The sequence below is a fragment of the Phyllobates terribilis genome, unplaced genomic scaffold, assembly GCF_046119375.1.
Source record: "Phyllobates terribilis strain yellow unplaced genomic scaffold, ASM4611937v1 Scaffold_5__5_contigs__length_657084704, whole genome shotgun sequence".
NCBI lineage: Eukaryota > Metazoa > Chordata > Amphibia > Anura > Dendrobatidae > Phyllobates > Phyllobates terribilis.
The window spans coordinates 381,556,471-381,583,600 of NW_027362765.1; the positions used below are offsets into that span (position 1 = coordinate 381,556,471).

The following is a 27,130-nucleotide window of genomic DNA, read 5'->3' on the forward strand; positions in this document are numbered from 1 at the left end:
GCATGTTTGGGGCTCTTTACAGAGCAGGGATTGCCAGCCAGTCACTGTAATGCCGCAGCCATGTTGGTTGTGGGCATTACATTGATTGGCTGGCTGCACAGCGTCACCTCGAGTATTTAAAACCGGGCGTCGCCATCTTGGACACAGACGGCCGGGATCAGACAGTGTAGGGAAAGTGCTACTGAGCTAGGGAGAGATTTATAGTGCGAAATAGTTAGTGTAGGGTCCCTAAAGCCTGCCAAATCAAACAAACAGTCCTTCTCAGGACTAATATCCATCCCAGATATCAGGCAGGCAGGCAGGCTGTATAGGAGACGCAGTGGTTATACCAGCAAACACTGCATTACAGTCCTGTGTGCTCCTGCTGCTCAAATTGCTGGACTTAGCTCCAGGTCTCGGGGGCCAGGAAAAATCCTTTTTTTTTCATCTAAATCCTCTTTTTTTTTTTTCCTCCTTCACACTGTACAAATACCCATTTTATTAACCTTTTGGTGTCCCCCCCCCAAAAAAAGCGTGCCTGTGACATTTCAGACACAAATATATCTGTTTAAATTACAACTGTGGTTTTGCCATTCCATGGTAAAAAATCTCTATTATCCAGCTTTTGGTATTTTTTCCATAAATAAAAACTGTAATAGTGTCTCCCTGATTGTTCAGATACAAATATATCTGTTTAAAAGAGTCTGGTGTAGGCCCGAGAAATAGAACTGTGGTTTTTGCAATTCCACGGTTCAAACCTCTGTATTATTGACTTTTGGGCCATTTTTACCTAAAAAAACAGTTTGAGTGTGTCGCTCACTGTTCAGCCGCAAATATATCTGTTTAAAAAAGTCTGGTATACCCCAGTAATTTATAATTGTGGTTTTGCAAATCTCTATTATCCAGCTTTTGGAATTTTTTCCGTAAAGAAAAACAGTAATAGTGTCTCCCTGATTGTTCAGACACAAATATATCTGTTTAAAAGAGTCTGGTGTAGGCCAGAGAAATAGAAGTGTGGTTTTGCAGTTCCACGGTTCAAACCTCTGTATTATCCACTTTTGGGCCATTTTTACCTAAAAAAAACAGTTTGAGTCTGTCGCTCACTATTCAGCCGCAAATATATCTATTTAAAATTGTCTGGTGTACCCCAGTAAATTATAACTGTGGTTTTGCTGTTCCATGGTAAAAAATCTCTATTATCCAGCTTTTGGTATTTTTTACGTAAAGAAAAACAGTAATAGTGTCTCCCTTATAGTTCAGACACAAATATATCTGTTTAAAAGAGTCTGGTGTAGGCCAGAGAAATATAATGGTGGTTTTGCAGTTCCACGGTTCAAACCTCTGTATTATCCTGCTTTTGGCATTTTTTGCCGTAAAAAAAAACTGTAATAGTGTCTCCCTGATTGTTCAGACACAAATATATCTGTTTAAAAGAGTCTGGTGTAGGCCCGAGAAATAGAAGTGTGGTTTTGCAGTTCCACAGTTCAAACCTCTGTATTATCTTGCTTTTAGCATTTTTCCGTAAAAAAAATAATGTAATAGTGCCTCCCTGATTGTTCAGACACAAATATATCTGTTTAAAAGAGTCTGGTGTAGGCCAGAGAAATAGAATTGTGGTTTTGCAGTTCCACGGTTCAAACCTCTGTATTATCCACTTTTGGGCCATTTTTACCTAAAAAACTGTTTGAGTGTGTCGCTCACTGTTCAGCCGCAAATATATCTATTTAAAATTGTCTGGTATACCCCAGTAAATTATAACTGTGGTTTTGCCATTCCACAGTAAAAAAATCTCTATTATCCAGCTTTTGGTATTTTTTCCATAAAGAAAAACAGTAATAGTGTCTCCCTGATTGTTCAGACACAAATATATCTGTTTAAAAGAGTCTGATGTAGGCCAGAGAAATAGAAGTGTGGTTTTGCAGTTCCACAGTTCAAACCTCTGTATTATCCTGCTTTTGGCATTTTTTGCCGTAAAAAAAAACCCGTAATAGTGTCTCCCTGATTGTTCAGACACAAATATATCTGTTTAAAAAAGTCAGGTGTAAGCCAGAGAAATAGAAGTGTGGTTTTGCAGTTCCACAGTTCAAACCTCTGTATTATTTTGCTTTTGGCATTTTTTTCCGTAAAAAAAAAACTGTAATAGTGTCTCCCTGATTGTTCAGACACAAATATATCTGTTTAAAAGAGTCTGGTGTAGGCCAGAGAAATAGAAGTGTGGTTTTGCAGTTCCAAGGTTCAAAGCTCTGTATTATCCACTTTTGGCCATTTTTACCTAAAAAAAAACTGTTTGAGTTTGTCGCTCACTGTTCAGCCGCAAATATATCTATTTAAAATTGTCTGGTATACCCCAGTAAATTATAACTGTGGTTTTGCCGTTCCACGGTAAAATATCTCTATTATCCAGCTTTTGGTATTTTTTACATAAAGAAAAACAGTAATAGTGTCTCCCTGATTGTTCAGATTGTTTAAAAGAGTCGGGTGTAGGACAGAGAAATAGAACTGTAATCTCCTTTTTATTACCCTTTTTCCATTGATAGTGCGAGTGTATTTTACTTGATTTACAATGGGCAAGGCGAGTGGCAAGGGACGTGGAACTGGACGTTCTGGTGATGGTGCGTACAGAGGATGGGGCCGTGGCCAAGGTGAAAATGTGCCACAACCAACAGCCACATCTTCTCGCTCCCACTTCTTGACCGAATTACTAGGGAAGCACATAACAACACCAGTATTGCGAACTGATCAGTGTGAACAGGTTATTAATTGGATAGCAGATATTACTTCCAGTTACCTGGGCACAACCACCTCCGGTCTGTCTTCAACACGGTCAAATTTTAGTAGCCGTGAGTCTCGACCGCATACTCCTCCTCACCCTTATGCTCCTTCCTCCCACCATGCCGAGTGTCATCAGACAGCAACTGATCCCACACTTGGACACTCTAAAGAGCTGTTCACTGGTCCATTTCCATATTTGTGCCCCTCGTCCTCTCCGCTTGAAGTGGTGGAAGAGGAGATCCCATATAGCGATGCCCAAATATTAGAACAGCCACGGCCACAGGAAGTCGACGCTGGCAATTTGTCACAAGAGGTGGACGATGACGAGACACAATTGCCAGGAAGTGAGGAGGAGGATCATGGTGCGCAAGAGAAAGAGCAGGAGAATCCTGCTCCAGCCGGAGAGGTGGATTTCTGGATGAATCCCCTAGCAAGATTTTCTTCAATGTATTCAGACTTGGCACGGGTCTCGGCCAGCGACAAGGGGTAGATTCGCCCATGAGGAGGTGAAGCACCCGGTATTAGGTTGATGGGGCAATCATGCGGCCTATGAGGTGGTAGTTAGTGATGAGCGAACTAGCTCGCCACTACTCGGTACTCGCCCGAGCATCATGGTGCTCGAAAAGCTCGGCGAGTATTTCCGGGTTGCTCGGGCGGGAACTCAGGTCCCCTCCCTGCATGTTTGGCGCTCTTTAGAGAGCCAATTAACATGCAGGGATTGCCTGCCATGCACTGTAATGCCGTAGCCATGTTGGTTGTGGGCATTACAGTGATTGGCTGGCCGCACAGCGTCATCAGGTGTATATCAGACCTGGCGCCGCCATGCTTGTCACAGTCACTCCAGATCAGACAGTGTAGGGAGAGGTGCTGCTGCTGTGTCAGGGAGAGATTTGCTTGTGTATTAGGTAGTGTATCCATCTTAACAAACAGTCCTTTTGAGGACTAACTAATCCATCTGCAGAGATATCAGGTAGGCAGAGTGTATAGGCAGGCAGGGTATATATATATATTGCATCTCTTTAATGAGGTGTGGTATCTCCTCTCCGAGGTAAGGATGGAGCGCCTTTCAGGACCCCACCTCTGCATTCAACACTACATCTCTCCCACCTGTAGGGGGGCTAATATGCACTAGGGTGCTGCCCCAGCCGGGATAAGAGGAGATGGGGGAACCAAAATATGGGGAACCTGGTAGTGGGTGAGGGTGGAGGACGCACCTAGAGGTTACACTTGCTAATTCATATTTAACCAACGGCCATCTTAGGTTCAAGGTCTTTGATTGTGATCTTCATCACTGAACATGGCTTTCTGTGTGAACCTGCAGCTGACTGAAGATACACGGACCTCGTGCTCTGGCCTTGAGGCGAGGAGCGGGTTAGCGTTAACAGCTGTCTCTACCCGGTCAAGGTCCCCACCTAAGAAGGCCTGGAGGGGAGCGGAGGAGTAAAGCTCCACAGGCAAAAGGATCCCGGAGAATACGGACGGAGTGGCATACGCCACCTGTACTCTTTATTCTGGCTTAGTCAGAGGGATTCCTGCTGCAAAAGGGGTCCCCGATATCTGACTTTGTTACTTTACGTCTCAGTCGGAAAAGCCCGGAGGCTCAGTGGATCCCACCAGGTAACGGACGGAGCGGAGTCGCCACCCGTACCCTTGTTCTATGCATAGTCCAGAGGGAGACCCAGCCTTTCCACACACACGGACAGGATAGGACCTAGTGGGACATTCTAGGAACACCTTGGGTGCTTGGGGTCCTGGTTAGCACACCTGAACTACCCAGAGTGTGCCGAACCCCCTTTCCTGGTGGCCGCAGCACACCATGAGCAGTAATCAGAAGCCTTGCAGCTGACAGTTAACAACGTGAGTAAAGTTTGGAAGACTGCATCCCTTTGCCTCCGGTTCTTTATTGAAGCGCGGCACAGCACCACACCGCACCTCATCTCCCACTACTACTCCCATCCTCCTCTCGTACTTTCCTCTGCCCTGAGGCCCTGCTCCACCTGTGGGGAGTAGTACCATCTACTGCTGCCACGACATCCCCCCCTCAGAGGACTGAACGCAGCGCTGGTGGAATATCACCGTAAACCACAGGTGGCATAGTCGATAATAACCAATCATCCATCCCGAAGCCCATATTTTTGGTGTGTGCGCCCTGGGCACGGACCGGGCCAAGGACGCGACTGCATCCCCTCCTTTTCCCATCGGCCCGCCGTCCGAGTACACCTTTCCCAGGGAGGGCTGACGCTACCTGAGTAGTGGGTCACACACATATATATATATATATATATATATATATATATATATATATATATATATATATATACACTGCAGACTGCAGTGCACATAGCACAAGAGGCTACATTCCAGTTCTGTCAGCTGCTGCTGTTAGATATTTCTGGAAATAGGCCCAAGTCTCAGGGGCCAGGAATAATTTTATTTGCATCTTAATCCTCATTATTTGCTTAAAAAGCAATCCAGAGAACACGGTTTTTCTGCGCCATTTGGCACTGCAGAATTCAGCCAGTTCTTTTCCATATTACAGCATTTAAAATCCATCTATTTAAAACTGTGTTTTCTCCGTCACACGGATAACATATATGTTTTCAGAAAATACTGCCATTTCTGGTCTCCATTAAATTTTTTTTTCAGTGTGTCAGCAAACTTTTTGACTTGGTTTGCTGCTCAAAACAGTTACCTACAGGCCAGGTATTTAAAACTGTGTTTTCTCCGTCACACGGATTACATATACGTTTTCAGAAAATACTGCCATTTCTGGCCTCCATTAGAAAAATTTTTCAGTGTGTCAGTGAAGCAATTGACACCAGATTGCTGGTCAAATTAGTTACCTACAGGCTAGGTATTTAAAACTGTGTTTTCTCCGTCAAACGGATCACATATACGCTTTCAGAAAATACTGCCATTTCTAGCCTCCATTAAAAAAAATTTTCAGTGTGTCAGCAAAGTTTTTGACAATGGTTTGCTGTTCAACAGTTAGCTACAGGCCAGGTATTTAAAACGGTGTTTTCTCCATCACAAGGATCACATATAAGTTCGCTCCAAAGTGAGTCATTTGTAGTGTCCTCCATTTAAAATGGGCAAGGCACGTGGCGAGGGACCGGGAACTTGACGTGATGCTAATGGTGCATGCAGAGGCCGAGGAACAGGCCGTGGGCAAGCCGCAATTGTGCCACAACAAACACCCACATCTTCTTGCCTGAACTTCCTGTCCCAATTTCTAGAGTACCGCAGCACCACTATTGAACCCAGAGCAGTGTCAAAAGGTTGTTGGTTGGATAGCGAATAATGCTTCCAGTCACTTAGCCACCACCACCACCACCCTGTCTTCCACACGGTCAAGTCTCAGTAGCCATGAGTCTGGACCGCATATTCCTCACCCTGATCCTCCTTTATCCCACCATGCCGAGTACCCAGAGACAACTGATCCCACACTTAGACACTCTGAAGAGCTGTTCACTTTTCCATTTATAGATTCGGGCATCTCGCGCGGTCCACTTGAAGCGGGGCAAGAGGAGATCGCGTGTAGCGATGCCCAAATATTTGAGCAGCCACGGTCACACGAAGGTGACGGTGGGAAAGTGTCACAAGAGGTGGACGATGATGAGACACAATTGCCAGAAAGTCAGGAGGAGGACCAGGGTGCGGAAGTGGAAGACGAGGTGGTGGATGATATAGTAACTAACCCAACCTGGCAGGAGGACATGCAGAGCGAGGACAGCAGCACACAGGGGGAGGGAGGCAGAGCACCCCAACAGGCAGGAAGAAGCAGTGTGGTGGCCGCAGAGAGTAGGCAGGCAACCGTTCCCCGTAACACCAACACGAAGGAAGTTGCCAGCACAACTGTTAGGTCTTCCCGAGTCTGGTTGTTTTTTAACGACTGCCGATAACCCCAAAAAGGCCATTTGCACCACCTGCCAGGCCAGCATCAGCAGGGGTGGCAAAGCGACCAGCCTGACCACCACCAGCATGATCAGGCACATGGCAGCAAAGCACCTGACTTTGTGGGCTGAACCCCAGGGTCCAGGAACAGCGTCTCCGGGTGGCACCATTGCTTCTTTCGCTGTTGTGCATTCAAGCCTCTCCCCTGCATGCAAGCCACTCTCAAGTAACAGCATCAGGAAGCATGTCCATGTCCTTGTCCCAGCGCAGCGTTCAGTTGTCCATACCCCAGTCCTTGGAACGCAAATGCAAATATGCAGCCTATGCCCCACAGGCCACACTACTAAATTCTCACATTTCACGACTGCTTGCGCTTGAAATGTTACCTTTAGGCTCGTGGAGATGGAAGCATTCCGCAACCTGATGGCGGTGGCCGTCCCTCGTTACTTGGTCCCCAGCCACCACTATTTCTCCCGCTGTACCGTCCCCGCATTACACAAGCACGTGTCCCAAAACATTAGCCTTGCTCTCAACAATGCAGTTACCGGTAAAGTCGACCTAACCACGGACACGTGGACAAGTGCTTGTGGGCAGGGACGGTACATCTCACTGACGGCACACTGGGTTAACATAATGGAAACTGGGACCTAGTTAGACCTCGGGACGGAACACGTCCTCCCGACACCAAGGATTGCGGTCCCTAGATCAATCAGGGTTGCCCCCCATGGTCTACAGCTCCTGCACCTCATCCTCCTCAGCCTCCTCCTCCTCTTCAGCCTCCATCTCCGAAATGACCACATCAGTCACAAGCTGGAAGCACTGCAGCACTGCTTCGGCCAAGCGGCAACAGGCTGTGCTGAAGCTAATATGCTTAGGTGAAAAACCACACAATGCTGAAGAGTTGTGGATAGCTCTGAAAGACCAGGCAGATCTGTGGCTCACACCGCTGAACCTACAGCGGCCGGAACCTGGTGGCGGCTCTGAGGCGAGGCGAGCTCACACACGTACCATGCCTGGCTCATGTGCTTAACCTCGTGGTTCAATGGTTTCTTAAATCGTACCCCGAGTTGCCAGATCTGCTCGTGAAAGTACACCACCTGTCAGCTCATTTTCACAAGTCAGCTACAGCTTTCGCCGCCCTTGCTGTGTTGCAGCAGCGTTTGCAGCTTCCGTCACACCAACTGGTGTGTGATGTCCCCACACGCTGGAACTCTACCCTCCACATGTTGCAAAGGATTTGTGATCAGAAGAGAGCAGTTGTGGAGTACCAGCTGCAACAAGGCCGTCGATATTCAGGTCAGACTCCACACATAAGACCTCAGGAGTGGACATGGATGTCAGACATATGTACCATCCTCCAAAACTTTGAGGACTCCACCAAGACGGTGAGCGGCGATGACACCATTATTAGCGTCACCATCCCACTTCTCTGTCTTTTGAAATGCTCTCTGCTCACAATCAAAGAGGATGCATTGCAGGCGGAGCATGATGTGATGGAGCAAGGAACCATACAGGGTGATTACGCACAGCCCAGCCTCATCTCATCCCAACGTGGATTGGGTGACAATGAGGAAGAGGAGGAGGAGGAGGAAGGACAGGAGCTAGATTCATGCACTATAGACGGTACTACCTGCACAGCTGTCATACCGTCTGTTCAGCGTGGATGGCCAGAGGACAGAGAGGGAGAGGAGTAGGAGAGCATGATCAGTCATCCTGTTGGTGAGGATACGGAAGTTTTGATTGTTAGTAGTCTGGCACGCATGGCCGATTTTATGTTACACTGCCTTTCCCATGACCCTCGCGTTGTCAAAATTTTGGGTGACAGTCATTACTGGTCGGTGACACTTCTAGACCCACGCTACAAGGAGAACTTTATATCTCTTATTCCTGAGGCGGACAGGTCTACAAAAATGGGGAAGTACCAGAAGGCCCATGTTGCGGAACTATTAAAAAAATTCACATCTGAAAACGCTGGCAGCAGAGGGCACACTTCGTTGGACAACCATGTAGTACAGGCAAGAGAGACACAACTTCAATCCAGCAGAGGCAGGGGAACACTGTCAAAGTTCTGGAAGAATTTTCTCAGACCCTCCCATCAGACAGGCCCTGAGGCGCGGGGTGCTCTCACAAGGAGTGCAAAGTTTGGGAAGATGCTGAAGGAGTACCTTGCCGACCGTACCAACGTCCTCCGTGATTCCGCTGTGCCTTATAATTATTGGGTATCCAAGCTGGATACGTGGAATGAACTGGCTCTCTATGCCTTGGAGGTCCTGGCCTGCCCTGCCGCCAGCGTTTTATCAGAGCGGGTTTTTATTGCGGCTGGTGGAATTATAACTGATAAGCGCATCCGCCTGTCAACTAAAAATGCTGACAGGCTGACTCTTATAAAAATGAACAAGGGCTGGATTGGGCCAGACTTCTCAACACCACTGAATGATAGCAGCGTAACATAAACACAAATCCAGTGTCTTTTCTTGGAAGATGTATTCCCATGCACCTTTTCACACCCACACATGGGTATACGCTTCCTGATTTTGGCTATTTGCTCTTGTCCTCCTCCTTCTCCTCATCCTCCACCACCATATCACCAGGGTGACCGTGGTCTGTGATGCAAAGCCCACATAATTTTTATACAGTATGTTCATGTATATTCCCCAGGGGTAAATGTTTGTCAGCCCATACACTTAGTGCATGGGCATTACAAGTATAGGAGGCCCGCTCCTTTCTAATGGGAACATTTTTTATGAGGTTCTCCTCCACGTCTCTTCCAAGGGGCATTGAAGTGCCTCCAAATATTGGGCAGCCTTTGCATTCACTGCATAGGCCAACACTATGGAAGACTCTTTCCTTTCTATTTGGAACATGTCGTACCTTGTTACTGTGGCTCTGCTCTGTGTGTCTTTAAATTCTTAGTGGGGTTTTTCACAAATTTTGGCAGTCCTTGCAGTCACAGCATGGGCATTAACACTATAGGAGACCCACTCTTTATAATGGGAACATTTTTTTACTGAGACCCTCCTCTATGTCTCTTTAAAGGGGTATTGGGTTTCATCCAAATTTTTGGCAGCCCTTGCAGTCACTGGATACGCAATAACAGTATAGGAGACCCAGTTGCTAATAATGGGAACAATAAAGCATAGCCAGCTGCTGGCTCTCTAACAATAGCTAGGGCCGACTGCTGGCCTTTTAAGAATAGTAAGGGCCTTCTGATGTCCCTATAAAAATAGGCTTTATGACTTTCAGAGTCCCTCCATCATAAATAAAACAGGATGTGTCTGATGATGTGTCACACAACACATTGCCAGATAAGGTTGTAAAATGCTAAAATTACATTTCCTGGTGAATGCATTTGCCTTAAAAAATACGTAAAAAAAAAATATTTCTTAAGTATAAAAAACAGCGTCACCAATTTATCAACAATGTAATCACATTCTTCCGCTCATGCACCTCCTCCTCCATCTCCGAAATAAACCGCCCAGCGCTGCAGAGTTGTTGAAAGCTGTAACACAGCAGCCTGATCTGTGTAACATCCCTGGCGGCGTGCTTGTGTGTCACCCCAGGCCTGGATGCCACAAACTTGTAAGGTTGTGTCTGAGAGCAGGAGGGAGGTTCTCTGGTCATGGACCATTTGCATGCAGCACCTCCTGTCCCAGGCCAGTAGGGGGAGCAGGCTGCCCCTATAAAAGCTGGAACTGAGGGCAGGGTTAGAGAGACCAGGACCCACTTCTGAAGCATTCAGAAGGGTTCCCAGAAGAGAGGAACAGGTCAGCCCCAGCTGAGTAGTCCAGGAGGCAAAGGAGGAACAGAAAGCCAGGGACAGAGGCGACGAGAGCCGGTCCCGGCAGAGAGGAAACTACACAACCGGACATTGGGGTCCAAGGCTCTCAGGATTGCAAGTCCTGCAGCAGATCATCTATCTACCTGCGAGGGATTTCAGGTCCCTTGGCCTAAGAAGCCTGGAGGCTCCGCCACACAGAGGGACCGGTACAGCACAGAGACGCTACAGGTACCTAAGGCCCGAGTCGCAAGCCATACAGGCGTAGTACACGGCAAGCTCAGGGACGTGCGCTATCATACCACTAAAGGGGGAAATAATCAGCAAGGGCAGAGAGAGAACGGTAGGCCTACCCACTCACCCTGACCAGTGGAACTCGCCTGAATGCCCTCAGACACCCAGGTCCATTCCTACCCTGTACTCCTGTTGGGTCTGTGATAAGATCTGCAGTAAAAGACCCTGGACTGCATTATTGGACACCATCACCCCCAACATCCTATTACACTGCCCTGAGGCTACACTCCTCCCGTGAGGAGTTGTACTATTCCCTGCTGCATCCCCAACACCAGCCTCAGCGGTCTGCCTTGCAGCGGCGGTCCTCCCTGACCGCAATCCACGGGTGGCATAGTCGGACTTTCAAAACCTACAAATACACTGCCACAGCATTTGGTCTGACCACCCTGAGCCACGGGAACGGGTCGCCACTACTACTCCCAGCATTGCCCTGAAGCCCGGTTCCGAGTGCCCCACGGCCCAGGGGGCGAGTCAGCTTTTGCCGTAGTCGGCAGGATTGTGACCAACCCGCCACAAAGGGGTATTGCGTGCCTGAAAAAGACTGTACACGTACCTTAAAAGGAGGTTTCCCGCCATCCGGAGCCGTTTCCCACCATTTTCAGCCGTCTCCTGCCATCTTCAGCAGTTTCCCGCCATCCTCAGTGATTTTCCCGCCATCTTCAGCCGCTTTCCCGCCATCGGACGCCATCTTCAGGACGCCGCGTGGGAAGAAGAGGGGCGTGGACGTCCAAAGCGCGCGAGACTTGAAGCCCCGCCCTACGTACCGACGCTGCGCAAGGTCCTGGAAGGAGAGAGAGCGACGCTGACATCACCAGGACGCGACGCAAGGTCCTCGTCCGGAGCAGCACCAGCGGAGCCGCGGCCTACAGAAGAGGATCGTCGGAAGGTAGGCCACGCTTAACTAGGGGGGAGGAAGATGACGGACACGGAGGGGCCTTCTACAACTAGTGGGGCTGCAGCAGCGGTGATGCCGTTCTCTATGCCCTTCATCCCCGGAGCAGCCTGGCTGCCCCAATACTCAGGGGAATCCCATACCTTAACTGACTTTAGGGAAAGACTGCACAGTTTATTTAAAGTTTATCCCCTGACAGAGGAACAGAAAGTGAGCATTCTGACGGTGCAGCTCACCGATGCAGCCCAGCGGGAAGTGAAATCATGGTAAGATGAGGAGAAAAGGACAGTAAAGGACATTCTGACCCGGCTGCGGAGTACCTTTGATACCCGTACCTCAGCAGAAATCAAAATGCGGTTCTATGGCTGTAAGCAGCGGGCCCAGGATAGTATCAGAGACTATGCCTTGAACCTGCAAGAAGCCCTGAGAGCTATCAAACAAGCTGACCCTGGTAGCGTGCAGGACACTGATAAACTGTTGACTGACCAATTCATAGAAGGTCTGCTGTCCAGCACCCACAGAACCCAGCTGCGCCTCATGGCCCTACAGAACCCCGATTTGACTTTTGCGCAGTTCAAGGATAGGGCTATCCAGGTGCTCAGAGAATCCGCACCAGGTTGCGCTGTAGCTTCACGGCGCCCCGCCATCACTCACCACCAGGGGGCAGCGCCCTACCCCGCAGACCTTGTGGGGGCTGATCCACAGGCCCTAAATCCATCCCAGCCTGCCGACCTGCACCATCAGGTCCAGGAGCTAACAAAGAGTGTGGCTACATTAACCAGGACCGTACAGTCATTGCAGGTGGAACCGTCAAGACCAATCGAGCTGGCTTCCAGTCCGGAGGATGTCCCGTGGCGTCGACAGAGGAGGATCCCGCCGTTCAGAGGGAGGCCCGCCGACTTCTACACTGAGGATGGACAGCCGATTTGCCGCCGTTGCAGTCAGCCAGGACACATAGCAAGGTACTGTACTTTAAATGGGTCCGACCTGGGGCAGAGGGCCAACCCCCCCAGGCATAAGGTCATCAGGCCCATCTAATTGACGTGATAAGTACGTGAGGGGACACCCGGTCTTACCCGTAGTTCTGGGCGGTATCCCTATGAGTGCACTGCTGGACACCGGGTCTCAAGTGACTACCATCCCCTACGTACTTTTCAAGCGGTACTGGAGTGACGCTGACATAACCCGCTACCCAGACGATGACTTAAGCATCATTGCCAGCAATGGCCAGCCCGTGCCGCAGGTGGGGTTCAGAGAGATGACCATCAAGATTGGTAAGGTGGAACTGCCGGCACAGGGAGTGATCATTGTGGACATTGACCATCGTGAAAGTCACCCTAAAATAACCGTGGGTACTAATGTGATTGAAAACTGTCTTTCAGAAGTAATTGTGATTTTACAGCAGGTGGAGATGAATGCGAGCGCCAGCCAACAGAGGGTCCTCCAGAAAGAGAGAAGAGCCCTGATGAGACGGCAGCAGGAAGAACTGTCTGGTGGTGAGATCGGTAGCGTAAGAATGAGTGACCCATTCCCCATTTCCATGCCTCCCAAAAGTGAAATGATAATCTGGTGTCGGACTGCAATCGGGTTGAGAGGCAGAGACTACCAAGCCATGGTAGAACCCGTGTACTCAGACAGCAGGCCCACCATTTTGACAGCCCGGGGGGTGGTTGATGTCCGTCACGGGAGGGTGCCCGTTCGCATTCTCAACATTGGGGAGAGGGAGGTACACTTAACCAGGTAAGCTACACTTGCCAAACTGTTTGCTGTTGAGCACAAAGCTATCAGGGCCGTGGAACTGTTGGCTCCATCTCCACAGGCGGAGGGTAATGGCTCCCAGAAACAAAAGGAGGACTGGTGCCAGAAACTCCATGTGGGTGCTGACTCCACTCCCCTGCACCAAAAACAGGAGTCTACCGGGTGGTACAGGAGTACGAGAGAATCTTTAGTAAGCACCCGCTAGACTTCGGCAGAGTAAAAGGGATAGAACACCATATCCCCAAGGGGAGCCACCCACCAATAAAAGAGAGACACAGGCCTGTACCCCCTGCACATTATCACAACGCCAAGGGTATGCTGAGAGAAATGAAAGAAGCTGGGGCCATTAGAGATAGCTGTAGCCCCTGGGCAGCTCCCTTAGTTTTGGTAAAAAAAAAAGACGGTACCATGAGAATGTGCGTGGACTATAGACAAATCAATCGTATCACCCATAAAGATGCGTACCCGTTACCTAGGATAGAGGAGTCTTTAGCAGCTCTAAAATCAGCTAATTTCTTCTCTACTTTGGACCTTACTAGCAGGTACTGGCAGGTCCCTGTGGCAGAGGCTGACAAGGAGAAGACCGCCTTCACCACCCCGATGGGACTGAGTGAGTTCAACTGTATGCCCTTCGGGCTCTGCAATGCACCAGGGACCTTCCAGAGGCTGATGGAATGCTGTTTAGGGCACCGAAACTTTGAGACGGTCCTCCTTTACCTGGACGACGTGATCGTCTATTCGAAGACTTATGAGGACCATCTAAAGCACCTGGCCGAGGTGTTCGAAGCCCTGGCAGGCTACGGCCTGAAAGTGAAGCCTTCAAAGTGCCACCTGTTAAAACTGAAGGTCTAATACCTAGGACACGTGGTGAGTGCAGAGGGAGTAGCCACCGACCCCGACAAAGTTACAGCCATCAAGAGCTGGCCAAGCCCCTCTAACATCAAGGAAATAAGGCAATTCCTCGGGTTGCTAGGCTACTACCGAAGGTTCATCCCCGGGTTCACTAAGATGGCAGCCCCTATGCTGGACCTCCTGATAGGGCAATCTAAATCCAGAAGTCACAAGCCACTCTTCAAGTGGGACAAGCAGGAAGAGGAGTCCTTCCGCCAGTTGAAGATGGCCCTCACGGGGGATGAGATCCTGGCCTACCCCGATTATGGCCAGCCTTTTATCCTCCACACAGATGCCAGTAATGTGGGACTGGGAGCCGTACTGTCACAGAACCAACAGGGCAGAGAAAGGGTGATCGCGTATGCCAGCCGGAAGCTGAGGACCACTGAAAGAAACCCGGAGAATTACAGCTCCTTCAAGCTAGAATTCTTGGCAGTGGTGTGGGCCGTCACAGAGCAGTTTAAGCATTACCTGGCCTCCGCAAAGTTCACCGTGTACACGGACAACAACCCGTTGACACATCTGGACAATGCAAGACTAGGTGCCATAGAACAGCGGTGGATGGCCCGGCTATCCAATTATGACTTCACAATCAAATACCGGGGAGGCAGAACCAATGCCAACGCAGACGCCCTATCAAGAATGCCCCACCTACCTGAAGGAGAAGACGACTCGGAAGAGCTGGAGGAAATAGAGCTCCCTGCATTCCACCGGTATGGGGCCACTCAGCATTCTCACCGGGTAAGAGACAAAGACTTAACCACCATCTTGTTCAACCCCTTACCCCACCACGGCTGGGCTGAAAAGCAAGATAGCAACCCTGCAATACTACTGATGAAAGACATGTTAACCCAGGAAGACGCTAGCCCTGGCCCGGACGCTCCAGAGGAAGCCAAGCAGATATGGAAGGAGAAAAGCAGGCTATTACTCTACGAGGGTAAGCTGTGCAGAAGGCTTGTCAATCACCGGACACATGAGCTGACCTGGCAGATAGTGGTCCCAAGACGAGATGCAGCAATGGTCCTGGAGGCCTACCATGACAGAGCGGGACACTTCGGGTGGAAGAAACTGGAGTTCCTGCTGAGAGAGCGGTTCTACTGGGTCGGCATGAGAAGGGCCATTGAGAAGTGGAGTAGGGACTGCGGCCCATGTCACCTCAGAAGGAAGGACCGTACCAGCCAGCAGACACCCTTGAGGCCCATCGTCACCAGGCAGCCTCTTGAGCTGGTAGCTCTGGACTATGTGAAATTGGCTCCAAGCCAGTCAGGCTAAGTCTATGCCCTAACAATTGTGGACCATTACTCCCGGTTCCTGGTAGTGGTTCCTGTTAAAAACCTGACAGCTCAAACAGCGGCCAGAGCCTTCCAGCAATACTTCTGCCGTCCACATGGGTATCCGGAACCGGTCTTGACAGATCAAGGTCCAGCGTATGAGGCTGAAGTATTCCAGGAGTTCTGCAACCTCTACGGCTGTGTCACGCTGTCTCTGCATACAGGAGGTCAGGGGCCTAAGCTGACCCTAAGCTGGGGCCCTGACTAATCCCTCTACCTGGAGGTACTGTTAAAGGTACAGAGATCCAGGCCGCCAGCGTAACCCCTACCTCCTGAGGATCCCTGCACCTCAGTAATCTAGTCCTGAGAAGGACCCCGATCACAACAATAGGGGACAGGAAATAATATGCCAACACTCAGTACTTAGACGAACGAGACAGTACAAGGGTCAAACCAAAAACTACCTTGCATACAAAAACTACTCACAACAACAGAGGGAACACCAACGGGAAAGGAGATAAATGATAAAGCGAGGAAGGGAAAAATCACACCAAATACACTTAGCTCAGAACTCCAAAACACCACGATCCGCTGTGTTTGTCTGTATGAAATGCTTTCACCGACACTTCCCTAACAGACCGGCAGGCATTTGAATGAGTCCCACTACAGCAGCATTGATTGCAGCTGGGCGAGGCTGGACCTGTCTAGCACAGAGAGAGAGAGTTAACTCCCTCACTGCCGAAAAACACAAAGCACCAAAAACTCAGCTGCGAGAAGTCAGGCTGTGTAATCGTGACGATCTTCGTGGCGACACACCCGTGACAGTACCCCCCCTTCTACGAGGGGCCTCCGGACCCTCAGGGCCAGGTTTATCCGGGTGAGTCGTGTGGAAGGCCCGAACTAATCGGTCTGCGCAGGAACCCACATCCTCTCCTCAGGACCATACCCCTTCCAATGAACCAGGTACTGAAGGGACCGGCGATTAAAGCGTGAATCGATGACCCTCGATACCTGGAACTCCAAGTTACCATTGACCACCACTGGAGGGGGAGGTAAAGGTGACGGTACCACCGGCGCCACATACCTCTTAAGCAACGATCTGTGGAACACGTTGTGAATTTTAAACGTAGGGGGGAGGTCAAGACGGAATGCCACCGGATTAATTATAGAACTGATCCTGTACGGCCCGATGAACCTGGGACCCAGTTTCCAGGAGGGAACCTTAAGTTTTATATTCCTGGTAGACAACCATTCCCGATCGTTCACACTTAGGTCCGGACCAGACACTCTCCTCCTATCAGCCATACGTTTGTATCGGTTCCCCATAGTATTCAGATTCTTCAGCACCCCTCTCCATACTGAAGCGAGTGATGAGGAAAATCGTTCCTCCTCAGGAACCCCCGAAGAGCCCCCCCTACTGAAAGTACAAAACTGGGGGTGAAAACCATATGCCCCAAAAAACGGGGACTTACCAGTGGACTCGCTCCGCCTATTATTAAGAGCAAACTCTGCCAGAGGTAAGAAAGAAGCCCAGTCCTCCTGGTTCTCTGACACAAAACACCAGAGATATGTCTCCAAGCTCTGGTTCATACGTTCCGTCTGACCATTGGTCTGAGGATGAAAAGCCGATGAGAAAGATAAATGCATCCCCGCCGTGTACAAAACGCCTTCCAGAATTTGGACACAAACTGAGACCCCCGATCTGACACCACCTCGGAGGGTACCCCGTGAAGCCTCACAATCTCCCCAATGAACACCTGCGCAAGAGTTTTAGCATTAGGAAGAGCAGGAAGAGCGATAAAATGTGCCATCTTGCTGAACCTGTCCACTACAACGAGTATGACCGTTTTACCCGAAGACGGCGGGAGGTCCGTAATAAAGTCCATAGACAGATGAGTCCAAGGACGCTCTGGGATCTTCAAAGGTAAGAGGGCCCCAGACGGACTGGTATGTGAGGTCTTAGAGCGCGCACAAACCCCACAGGATGCGACAAAAGTTTCCACCTCCTTATGTAAGTTAGGCCACCAAAACCGACGCGAGAGGAGATCCACCGTTGCTTTACTCCCCGGGTGTCCTGCAAAAACTGAGTTATGGTGTCCCTCGATCACCTTTTGTCGCAACTGATCTGGAACAAACAGTCTCCCCGGAGGTCCAACAGGGGCGTCCCCCTGAGCCTCCAATACCTCCTCCTCAAGCTCAGAGCATACTGCCGAAACCACCACCCCCTCCTGAAGGATAGGAACCGGGTCGTCCGTATTCCTGGCCCCAGGGAAACTACGAGATAAGGCATCCGCCTTTACATTTTTTGACCCAGGACGATATGTAACGACAAAATTAAACCTGGTAAAAAACAATAACCACCTAGCTTGTCTGGGATTCAGACGTTTTGCGGACTCCAGATATAGCAGGTTCTTGTGATCGGTGATGACGGTGACCGGATGGACTGCCCCCTCTAAAAAATGGAGCCACTCCTCAAAAGCTAACTTAATGGCCAAGAGTTCCCTATTGCCGACATCGTAATTCCTCTCAGCTGACGACAATTTTTTAGAGAAAAAGGCGCACGGATGCCACTTACCAGGGGACGAACCTTGTGACAATACTGCTCCCACCCCTACCTCGGAAGCGTCTACCTCTACAATGAATGGCTGTGACGCATCAGGTTGAATGAGTATGGGTGCCGAGGCAAAACATTTTTTCAAGGAGGAGAATGCTTGACAAGCCTTGTCAGACCACCTAGAAAAATCCGTCCCCTTTTTAGTCATGTCTGTGAGAGGCTTAACCATGGACGATAAATTACGAATGAACTTCCGGTAATAATTAGCAAACCCCAGGAAACGTTGTAGTGCCTTAAGATTCTCTGGCCGATCCCACTCAAGAACTGCCCGCACTTTCCCAGGGTCCATAAGAAAACCGGACGCTGAAACCAGGAAGCCTAAAACTGGAGTTCCTGTACGGCGAACACACACTTTTCCCATTTGGCATACAGTTTATTATCCCGCAAGATCTGTAACACCTGCCTAACGTGCTCCTGATGAGACACCAGATCCGGCGAGTAAATTAAGATATCATCCAGATATATGACAACAAACTGTCCCACCAGGCGGCGAAAAATGTCATTAACAAAGTGTTGGAACACCGCCGGAGCATTAGTCAGACCGAATGGCATGACAAGGTTCTCATAATGCCCCTCCGGAGTGTTAAACGCCGTCTTCCACTCATCCCCCTCCTTCATCCTAATCAGATTGTACGCCCCCCTGAGATCCAACTTAGAGAACCATTTGGCACCCACGATCTGATTAAAGAGATCGGGAATAAGTGGGAGCGGATACGGATCTCGGACCGTAATCCGATTAAGTTCACGGAAATCCAGGCAAGGGCGTAGGCCTCCATCTTTCTTCTTAACAAAGAAGAACCCCGCGGCCACCAGTGAAGATGAAGGTCTAATATGCCCCTTAGCCAGACTTTCTGAAATATAATCCTTCATGGCCTGCCTCTCAGGACCAGAAAGGTTATACAACCTAGCTTTAGGTAACTTGGCCTCAGGGAGCAGTTTTACAGAACAGTCATACTCGCGATGAGGAGGTAGTTCCTGACACCCTTTCTCCGAGAATACATCCTCAAAGTCCGCCAGAAATGGAGGTAAGACCCTAGGAGTAACCGCACCGATGACCGTATTCATGCAGTTTTTAGTACAGAATTTACTTCATTGGCTTATCTCTCTGGATTGCCAATTAATAACCGGGTTATGCTTAGTTAACCAATGAAGGCCCAACACTATAGGAGTAGGAAGACCCTCCAACACGTAGCAAGACAACAGTTCTTTATGTATCGCCCCCACTTGAAGTTTTACATTATGCACAGCTTGCAAAAAACTTCCCTGACCGAGAGGCCTGGCATTTATCGAGAATATGGGGATGGGTTTAGCCAACTCACTCAATCGCATACCTTGAACCCGGGCAAACCGAGTGTCCACCAGATTAGCCCCGGCCCCACTATCCAGAAGAACAGATATCCTCTCAGTTCTCGTATCCACCACCACCTCCGCCGGTACGAGAAACTGAGACGAACCTAGGGACGAAATACCTACTCCCAGATTGCCGTCCACCACACAACCTGGGATCAACAGGTTTCTGACGACTCTTCACTCTGCAAGGGACGGGATGGACACCCCCCAATAAAATGTCCCTTTCTCCCGCAGAAGAAACACCTTCCTGTTTTATGGCGCACCACCGGTCCCCTCCCCCGAAATGATGTCCCTCCTAATTGCATAGGCTCCTCTGGACTGACCAGGGGAACCTCCATATGAGAGGACCTTGTAGGAGGTGGAGTCATCACAGGGAGCGGAGTTACCCCGCAGCTCTCCCGAAGCCGTCTGTCAATGCGAATAGCAAGGGCCATAGCGGCTTCCAGTGACGCGGGAGGGTCATACTGTGCCAACACATCCTTTAATTTGTCGGATAAACCTTGACAAAACTGGCTCCTAAGAGCCGGGTCATTCCACTGGGTGTCCGTGGCCCACCTACGGAACTCCGAACAGAATTCCTCCGCCGGACGATCTCCCTGCTGGATCCTACGTAACTTAGATTTAGCAAGGGAGATCCGATTCGGGTCATCATATACGAGACCCAGAGCTGCAAAAAACCTATCCACTGACTGGAGAGCCGGGGAGCCCGGGGGAAGAGAGAACGCCCAAGATTGTGGGTCCCCTTGTAGGAGCGAGATGACAATTCCCACCCTTTGTTCTTCACTCCCCGATGACCGAGGCCGCAGCCGAAAGTACAACTTGCATGCCTCCCGGAAAAAAAAAACTTGTCCCGCCCCCCAGTGAACCTGTCAGGGAGAGCTACTTTAGGTTCTGGTCCGGCTTGCTCCTGGGGATACAAAACCTTAGACCTAACGTCCGCCAGCTCCATGGACAAACTCTGCAACTGCCGAGCTAGACTGGCTACTGGATCCATGGTAGCTGGAGAGAATCTTAGTTGGTCGGTGAAAATGTCACGCTGTTTCTGCGTACAGGAGGTCAGGGGCCTAAGCTGACCCTAAGCTGGGGCCCTGACTAATCCCTCTACCTGGAGGTACTGTTAAAGGTACAGAGATCCAGGCCACCAGCGTAACCCCTACCTCCTGAGGATCCCAGCACCTCAGTAATCTAGTCCTGAGAAGGACCCCGATCACAACAATAGGGGACAGGAAATAATATGCCAACACTCAGTACTTAGACGAACGAGACAGTACAAGGGTCAAACCAAAAACTACCTTGCATACAAAAACTACTCACAACAACAGAGGGAACACCAACGGGAAAGGAGATAAATGATAAAGCGAGGAAGGGAAAAATCACACCAAATACACTTAGCTCAGAACTCCAAAACACCACGATCCGCTGTGTTAGTCTGTATGAAATGCTTTCACCGACACTTCCCTAACAGACCGGCAGGCATTTGAAGGAGTCCCACTACAGCAGCATTGATTGCAGCTGGGCGAGGCTGGACCTGTCTAGCACAGAGAGAGAGAGTTAACTCCCTCACTGCCGAAAAACACAAAGCACCAAAAACTCAGCTGCGAGAAGTCAGGCTGTGTAATCGTGACGATCTTCGTGGCGACACGCCCATGACAGGCTGTAGGAAGATTCGGACAACGCCTTACCACCCGCAAACCAACGGGCTGTGTGAGAAAATGAACCATATCGTCATCGACCTCCTCAAGACGTTACCCCTGGAAGAACGCAGCCTGTGGCCGGAGAAGCTGCCAGACCTGATTGACTTGTACAACCATATCCCGGTGAATGCTACAAACTGCACCCCAGCCTACCTGATGCGAGCAAGACCAGGTAAGCTGCCGATCGACCTGGAAATGGGAGTCCTGACACCTGAGGACACCTCCCCAGACGTGGACTGGGATAAGGAACGGCGGCTACAGTACAAGAAGATACAGGAGAGTGTGGAGAGGAGTCTTGCTCAAGCGAGAGAAAAGCAAGAGAGGCTCTTCAACCAACAAGCCCCTGCTGGTCCCCTGGAACCTGGTGAGCAGGTCCTGAAGCGGAAGAAGGCTTCACAAGCTGGACGACCAGTGGGAGAGAGACCCGTACACAGTACTGCAGTCCGACCACGACAACCCGAAGGTACAGTACAGACCAAAAGTTTGGACACACCTTCTCATTTAAAGATTTTTCTGTATTATCATGACTATGAAACAACTGAAAATATGACTTATATTCTAGGTTCTTCAAAGTAACCACCTTTTGCTTTGATGACTGCTTTTCACACTCTTGGCATTCGCTTGATGAGCTTCAAGAGGTAGTCACCGGAAATGGTTTTCACTTCACAGGTGTGCCAAGTCTGGCTTAATAAGTGGGATTTCTTGCCTTATAAATGGGGTTGGGACCATCAGTTGTGCTGTGCAGAAGTCTGGTGGATACACAGCTGATAGTCCTGCTGAATAGACTGTTAGAATTTGTATTATGGCAAGAAAAAAGCAGCTAAGTAAAGAAAAACGAGTGGCCATCATTACTTTAAGAAATGAAGGTCAGTCTGTGCGAAAAATTGGGAAAATTTTGAAAGTGTCCCCAAGTGCAGTTGCAAAAACCATCAAGCGCTACAAAGAAACTGGCTCACATGAGGACCGCCCCAGGAAAGGAAGACCAAGAGTCACCTCTGCTTCTGAGGATAAGTTTATCCGAGTCACCAGCCTCAGAAATCGCAGGTTAACAGCAGCTCAGATTAGAGACCAGGTCAATGCCACACAGAGTTCTAGCAGCAGACACATCTCTACAACAACTGTTAAGAGGAGACTTTGTGCAGCAGGCCTTCATGGTAAAATAGCTGCTAGGAAACCACTGCTAAGGACAGGCAACAAGCAGAAGAGACTTGTTTGGGCTAAAGAACACAAGGAATTGACATTAGACCAGTGAAAATCTGTGCTTTGGCCTGATGAGTCCACATTTGAGATCTTTGGTTCCAACCACCGTGTCTTTGTGCTACGCAGAAAAGGTGAACGGATGGACTCTACATTAGTGTTGAGCCACCCCCGTAGTGTTCGAGTTCGGTTCGGTTCGTCGAACACTCGTGTGTTCGCCGAACTGTTCGTCGAACTGTTCGTCGAACACCTTCGAACACCGTTAAAACCAATGGCAGGCAAACAAAAACACATAGAAACACATAGAAAACACCTTCAAAGGTGTCCAAAAGCTGACAAACTGCTCTGAAGACACAACTAACACATGGAAAAGTGACAAGTACATATAGTCATGCGAAAAGAAAAGAGGTGGAGGAGTAAAAGGAGGGGGAGACACAGATATAGGCATGTCATGCCCTTCTAAAATCCAAAAAGTGAGAAGCCGACACGTTCAGTCCGCTCCTGCCCGTGCCACCTCCGTGTCGCCGGGTTTGTGCCAGAGCCGCGGTGAACCCTGACGGCCAGTCCCCCTCTCCCAATACTGGTGCCTGTCCGCTGGTGGGTCGAGCGAGCCCCCCTGTGGTGGAGGCAGCTCTAAGCTTTATAATTTAAATTGTCTCTCTAATTTGAATGAATACACTTTAAATCCATTTACAAGGATCTATTGGAAGGCAAGTCTCATGCCAGCAGCCGCGTAATTCCAGCTCCAGTAGCGTCCACTAAAGCTGCTGCAGTTAAAAAGCTTTTATAAGGATCGAGCTCGGCTGTCCACCACAAGGCATCCTACTGCCAGTCCCAGCCCCTATGCCTTGGGGTGCCTCCTGATGCTCTTCACTGAGTATCCCGTGGTCCCGAAGCATTTCCTTTGAAAAAATTAAGTGTCCAAACTACAGGTGGTGTAGCTTGCTTAACAGCCGGGATAATCCGCTGACTAGCAGACACTGCTACTAGGCACAAAGTATTTCCTGGGCTAGATGCAGTTAAAAATTTGTAATTAGATACTCTCGTTGGATGCTGAGAAAGCATTCCATAGAGTCTCCTGGCACGCCATATATGATTCTCTTAAAAAGCTTGGGGTAGGGGTCTAGGGGACCCTTTTATAGCCAAAATCACGGCCCTGTATCGCAATACGTCACCTAGGCTGAAGATAAATGGAACTGTATTACCCTGAGGGCTCGGTTGCTACAGAGGTATTGCACCTCACCCAGAGGTGTGATATCTCACTCTCAGGTAAGGATGGAGTGTGGATCAGGACCCGACACCTGCATGCATTACACCACATTGCCGTGGGGCAGGGCGACCAATATGCCCCTGAGATGGGCACGACAGTCCCTGTCCCTGGCTGGAGTGGGGGGAGGGAACACTGAGGAAGGGGAACAGTGTAGTGCAGGAGCAGGGAGGAAGCAGTTCCTGGGTACATTGAGAAGGGAGTATAAAAGGTGGGCACCATCTTAGTTCAGTGCAGAGAAGTCTGAGCAGAAGTGGCAGGGAGCAGGGGCTCTGCATGAGCTCTGCTCCGGAGGCGGGCCTAGTAACAGAGGCCCAGGCCTGGAAGAGGGAGAAGGAAGGAAGAGGAGCGGAGAAGGCTCCAGGAACGAGGAACGAAGGGATCCCAGGGGTGCGGACGGGCGAGTCGCCACCGCACTCCCGAATCCACCTGCGTGGAGGGGTCAGGCTAAAGGGGGAGACCGGTCCCCGAAACTAGTGGAGGCAGGAAACGACCCTCAGCTAGAAACAGGAGGCTGTGACATTTTATGTGGAGCAGCCCCTCGCTACACCCGCTAGGAAGGCACCACATAGGGTCAGGGAAACTGGCGCCAAGTTTACCAAGAGGAGGCCCGAGGCAGCCGGACAGAAGGGTTGGTAAGAAAGGCCAGACAAAGGACACACAAAGGGGGTCCTGTGAAGCGCTCCAAAGTTATCTGGGAGTTGTCTGAGCCCCTCACCTGGTGAGCACAGTACGACGTGGGCAGCCGTTACCTGCAGACGTGGTCTGGATAATAAGAACTGTGAGTAAAGGCCCTGGACTGCATCACTGACTCTGTGTCGTTACTGCTGCTGCCTTGCACCATCACCCCCATCCTCCGCATACACTGCCCTTAGGCTATACTCCTCCCGTGGGGAGTTATGCTACGCTCTGCTGCACCCACAACACCAGCCTCAGCGGTCTGCCCTGGAGCGGCGGTTCACTCTGACCGCAATCCACGGGTGGCGTAGTCGGACATTTAAACATCAAAACCACATAAATAGTTCCGCCACTGGTTTGACCGCCCTGAGCCACGGAACCGGGTCGCCGCCACGGAGACTACAACCACCAGCATCCACCAAAAAGGGTCCGGCTCCGGGTGTCCCAAGGCCCAGGAGGCGCGTCAGAACATTTTCATCACCTTTCACAATCACCAATGGGACAAGGCAGGGATGTCCTCTGTCCCCTCTCTTATATATCCTAGTGACGGAGCACCTGCTTTCATCAATTCGCCATAACTCCAATATTAGGTGGATTGAGGTGGGAGGCACCGAGTACAAGTGCTCTCTATTTGCTGATGATGTCCTAGTATATATCACTCAATCACATATATCCATCTGTGCTGTTATGGCTGAAATAGATCACTTTGTTACATGGTCAAATTTTAAAATCAATGCAGCGAAGTCTGAGGCCCTCGGTGTCTCCCTCCCCAAATCCATATAGGATTCCATCCAGTCCAACTTTCCCTTTGCCTGGCCCTCACAGGGTATCAAATACTTAGGAATTCCTATTCATAGAGACCTCTCCCATCTATGTTATCTTAATTTTGGGCCCTTTATTGAACAACTCCATACAGACCACGGTTGGCAAGTTAGAACTGTAAGGTTCACTACGTGAACCACTGGTGTTTTGTGGAAAAGCACATGTACACTGTGTTCCAAATTATTATGCAAAAAGTGTTTAGGAGTGATAAGGGAAGAATTTGTTTGTTTGTCAGTTAAACTCATTGATGGTGATGTGTGTCAGGGCTCTTTATATCACTGTAAGCAATTGCAGACACCTCTGCTAATTAGTTTGGCAGGTGTGTCCAATGAAAGGCAAGACTACTTAAGAAGGCTGTCTCACATTATTAAGCAGCCTACATTTTCTGCCAAAATGGGAAAGAAAAAGGATGTGTCGGCTGCTGAGAAGCAACAAATTGTGGAGTGTTTAGGTCAAGGCATGACTACAATCAACATTGTGCGATGATCAGGATGAAGTGTCTTGGCAATCAAGAAGTATGTAGCTGATTCACAGTACACACGTGTGCGTGCTGATAAGGGCAAATTGAGGACTCTTTCCTACAGGCAATTACGTCAGGTTAAAAGAGCAGCGGCAAAAAAGCCTTGTCATAGCAGCAGACAAGTTTTTGAAGCTGCTGGTGCCTCCAACGTCCCCCGAACAACAAGATGCAGGGTCCTTCAGAGGTTTGCAGCTGTGCATACGCCATCCTGTCGACCTCCTCTATCCACTTCACACAAGCAGAAACGGCTCCAGTGGGCCAAACATTACATGAAGACTGATTTCAAAACTGTTTTGTTCACGGATGAGTGCCGTGCAGCGCTCGATGGTCCAGATGAATGGAGTGGAGGATGGCTGGTTGATGGACACCCCACGCAAACACGGCTACAGCGCCAACAAGGAGGAGGTGGAGTAATGTTTTGGGCTGGAATCATGGGGAGAGAGATTGTCGGCCCCTTTAGGATCCCTGAAGGCGCTAAAGATGAACTCCATAATGTATGTGGATTTTCTCAAACAGCACTTCCTGCCATGGTTCAAGAAGAAGAACCGTGTATTTCACAGCAAGATCATTTTTCTGCATGATAATGTACCATCTCATGCTGCACATAAAACATCTGCATCTCTGGCTGATATGGGCATAAAAGGGGACAAACTTATGGTGTGACCCCCATGCTCCCCTGACCTCTACCCCATTCAGAACCTCTGGAGCATCATCAAAAGGAGTGTCTATGATGGCGGGAGGCAGGTCACATCTAAGCAACAGCTCTGGGAGGGTATTCTGTCCTCATGCAAAACAATTGAAGCGGAAACCATCCAAAACCTGACAATTTCAATAGACGAGAGAGTTCAGAAGCTCCTTTCGAACAAGGGGTCCTATGTGAAAATGTAACATCACCTAGAATAAAGTTTTGAGTTGAAAACTGTTTGATTTCAGTTTCTAATAACCTGCTAATGCTTATAATTTCAAAAATGACCATTTTTTTGGTCTTTATTAAAATGAAAAGGTTGATCGAAAAGTTTGGGGGATCTAAGAGTGTGGCAACCCAGTAGTCATGATTACTTCGAATTCTGACAATATGAGGGTCATGTTGCAGGTAGTGCAGCAAGAAGGCACTTATGTGTCTTGCGCATCTCGGAGCCCCAAAATTATTTTCCGGGCTAGATGCAGCTAAAAATTATTATTAATTTTAAATCTGTTGGAGCTTAGTATAGATGGCCTAATAGGATCAGTGCTGCACACTGCTACAAAGCCCAAATTATTTTCCAGCCAAGATACAGATAAACATGATTAGTAATTTTAAATCTGGTGGAGCTTATTATAGATGGCCTAATAGAATCAGTGCTGCACACTGCTACAAAGCCCAAATTATTTTCCAGCCAAGATACAGATAAACATGATTAGTAATTTGAAAGCTTAAAACGGTTGGTAGGGTGATTTTAACCAATCATCAAGCTTTTACTCT

At 49.4% G+C, this 27,130-nt stretch overlaps 1 protein-coding gene across 3 annotated transcripts in view; it reads right to left on the bottom strand.

Moving 5' to 3' along the window:
• The window catches only part of LOC141271199 (killer cell lectin-like receptor subfamily B member 1B allele B), a 316,917-nt gene that overhangs the window by 126,020 nt on the left and 163,767 nt on the right, over nt 1-27,130 (bottom strand). The gene's annotated exons all lie outside the window — the stretch shown is intronic.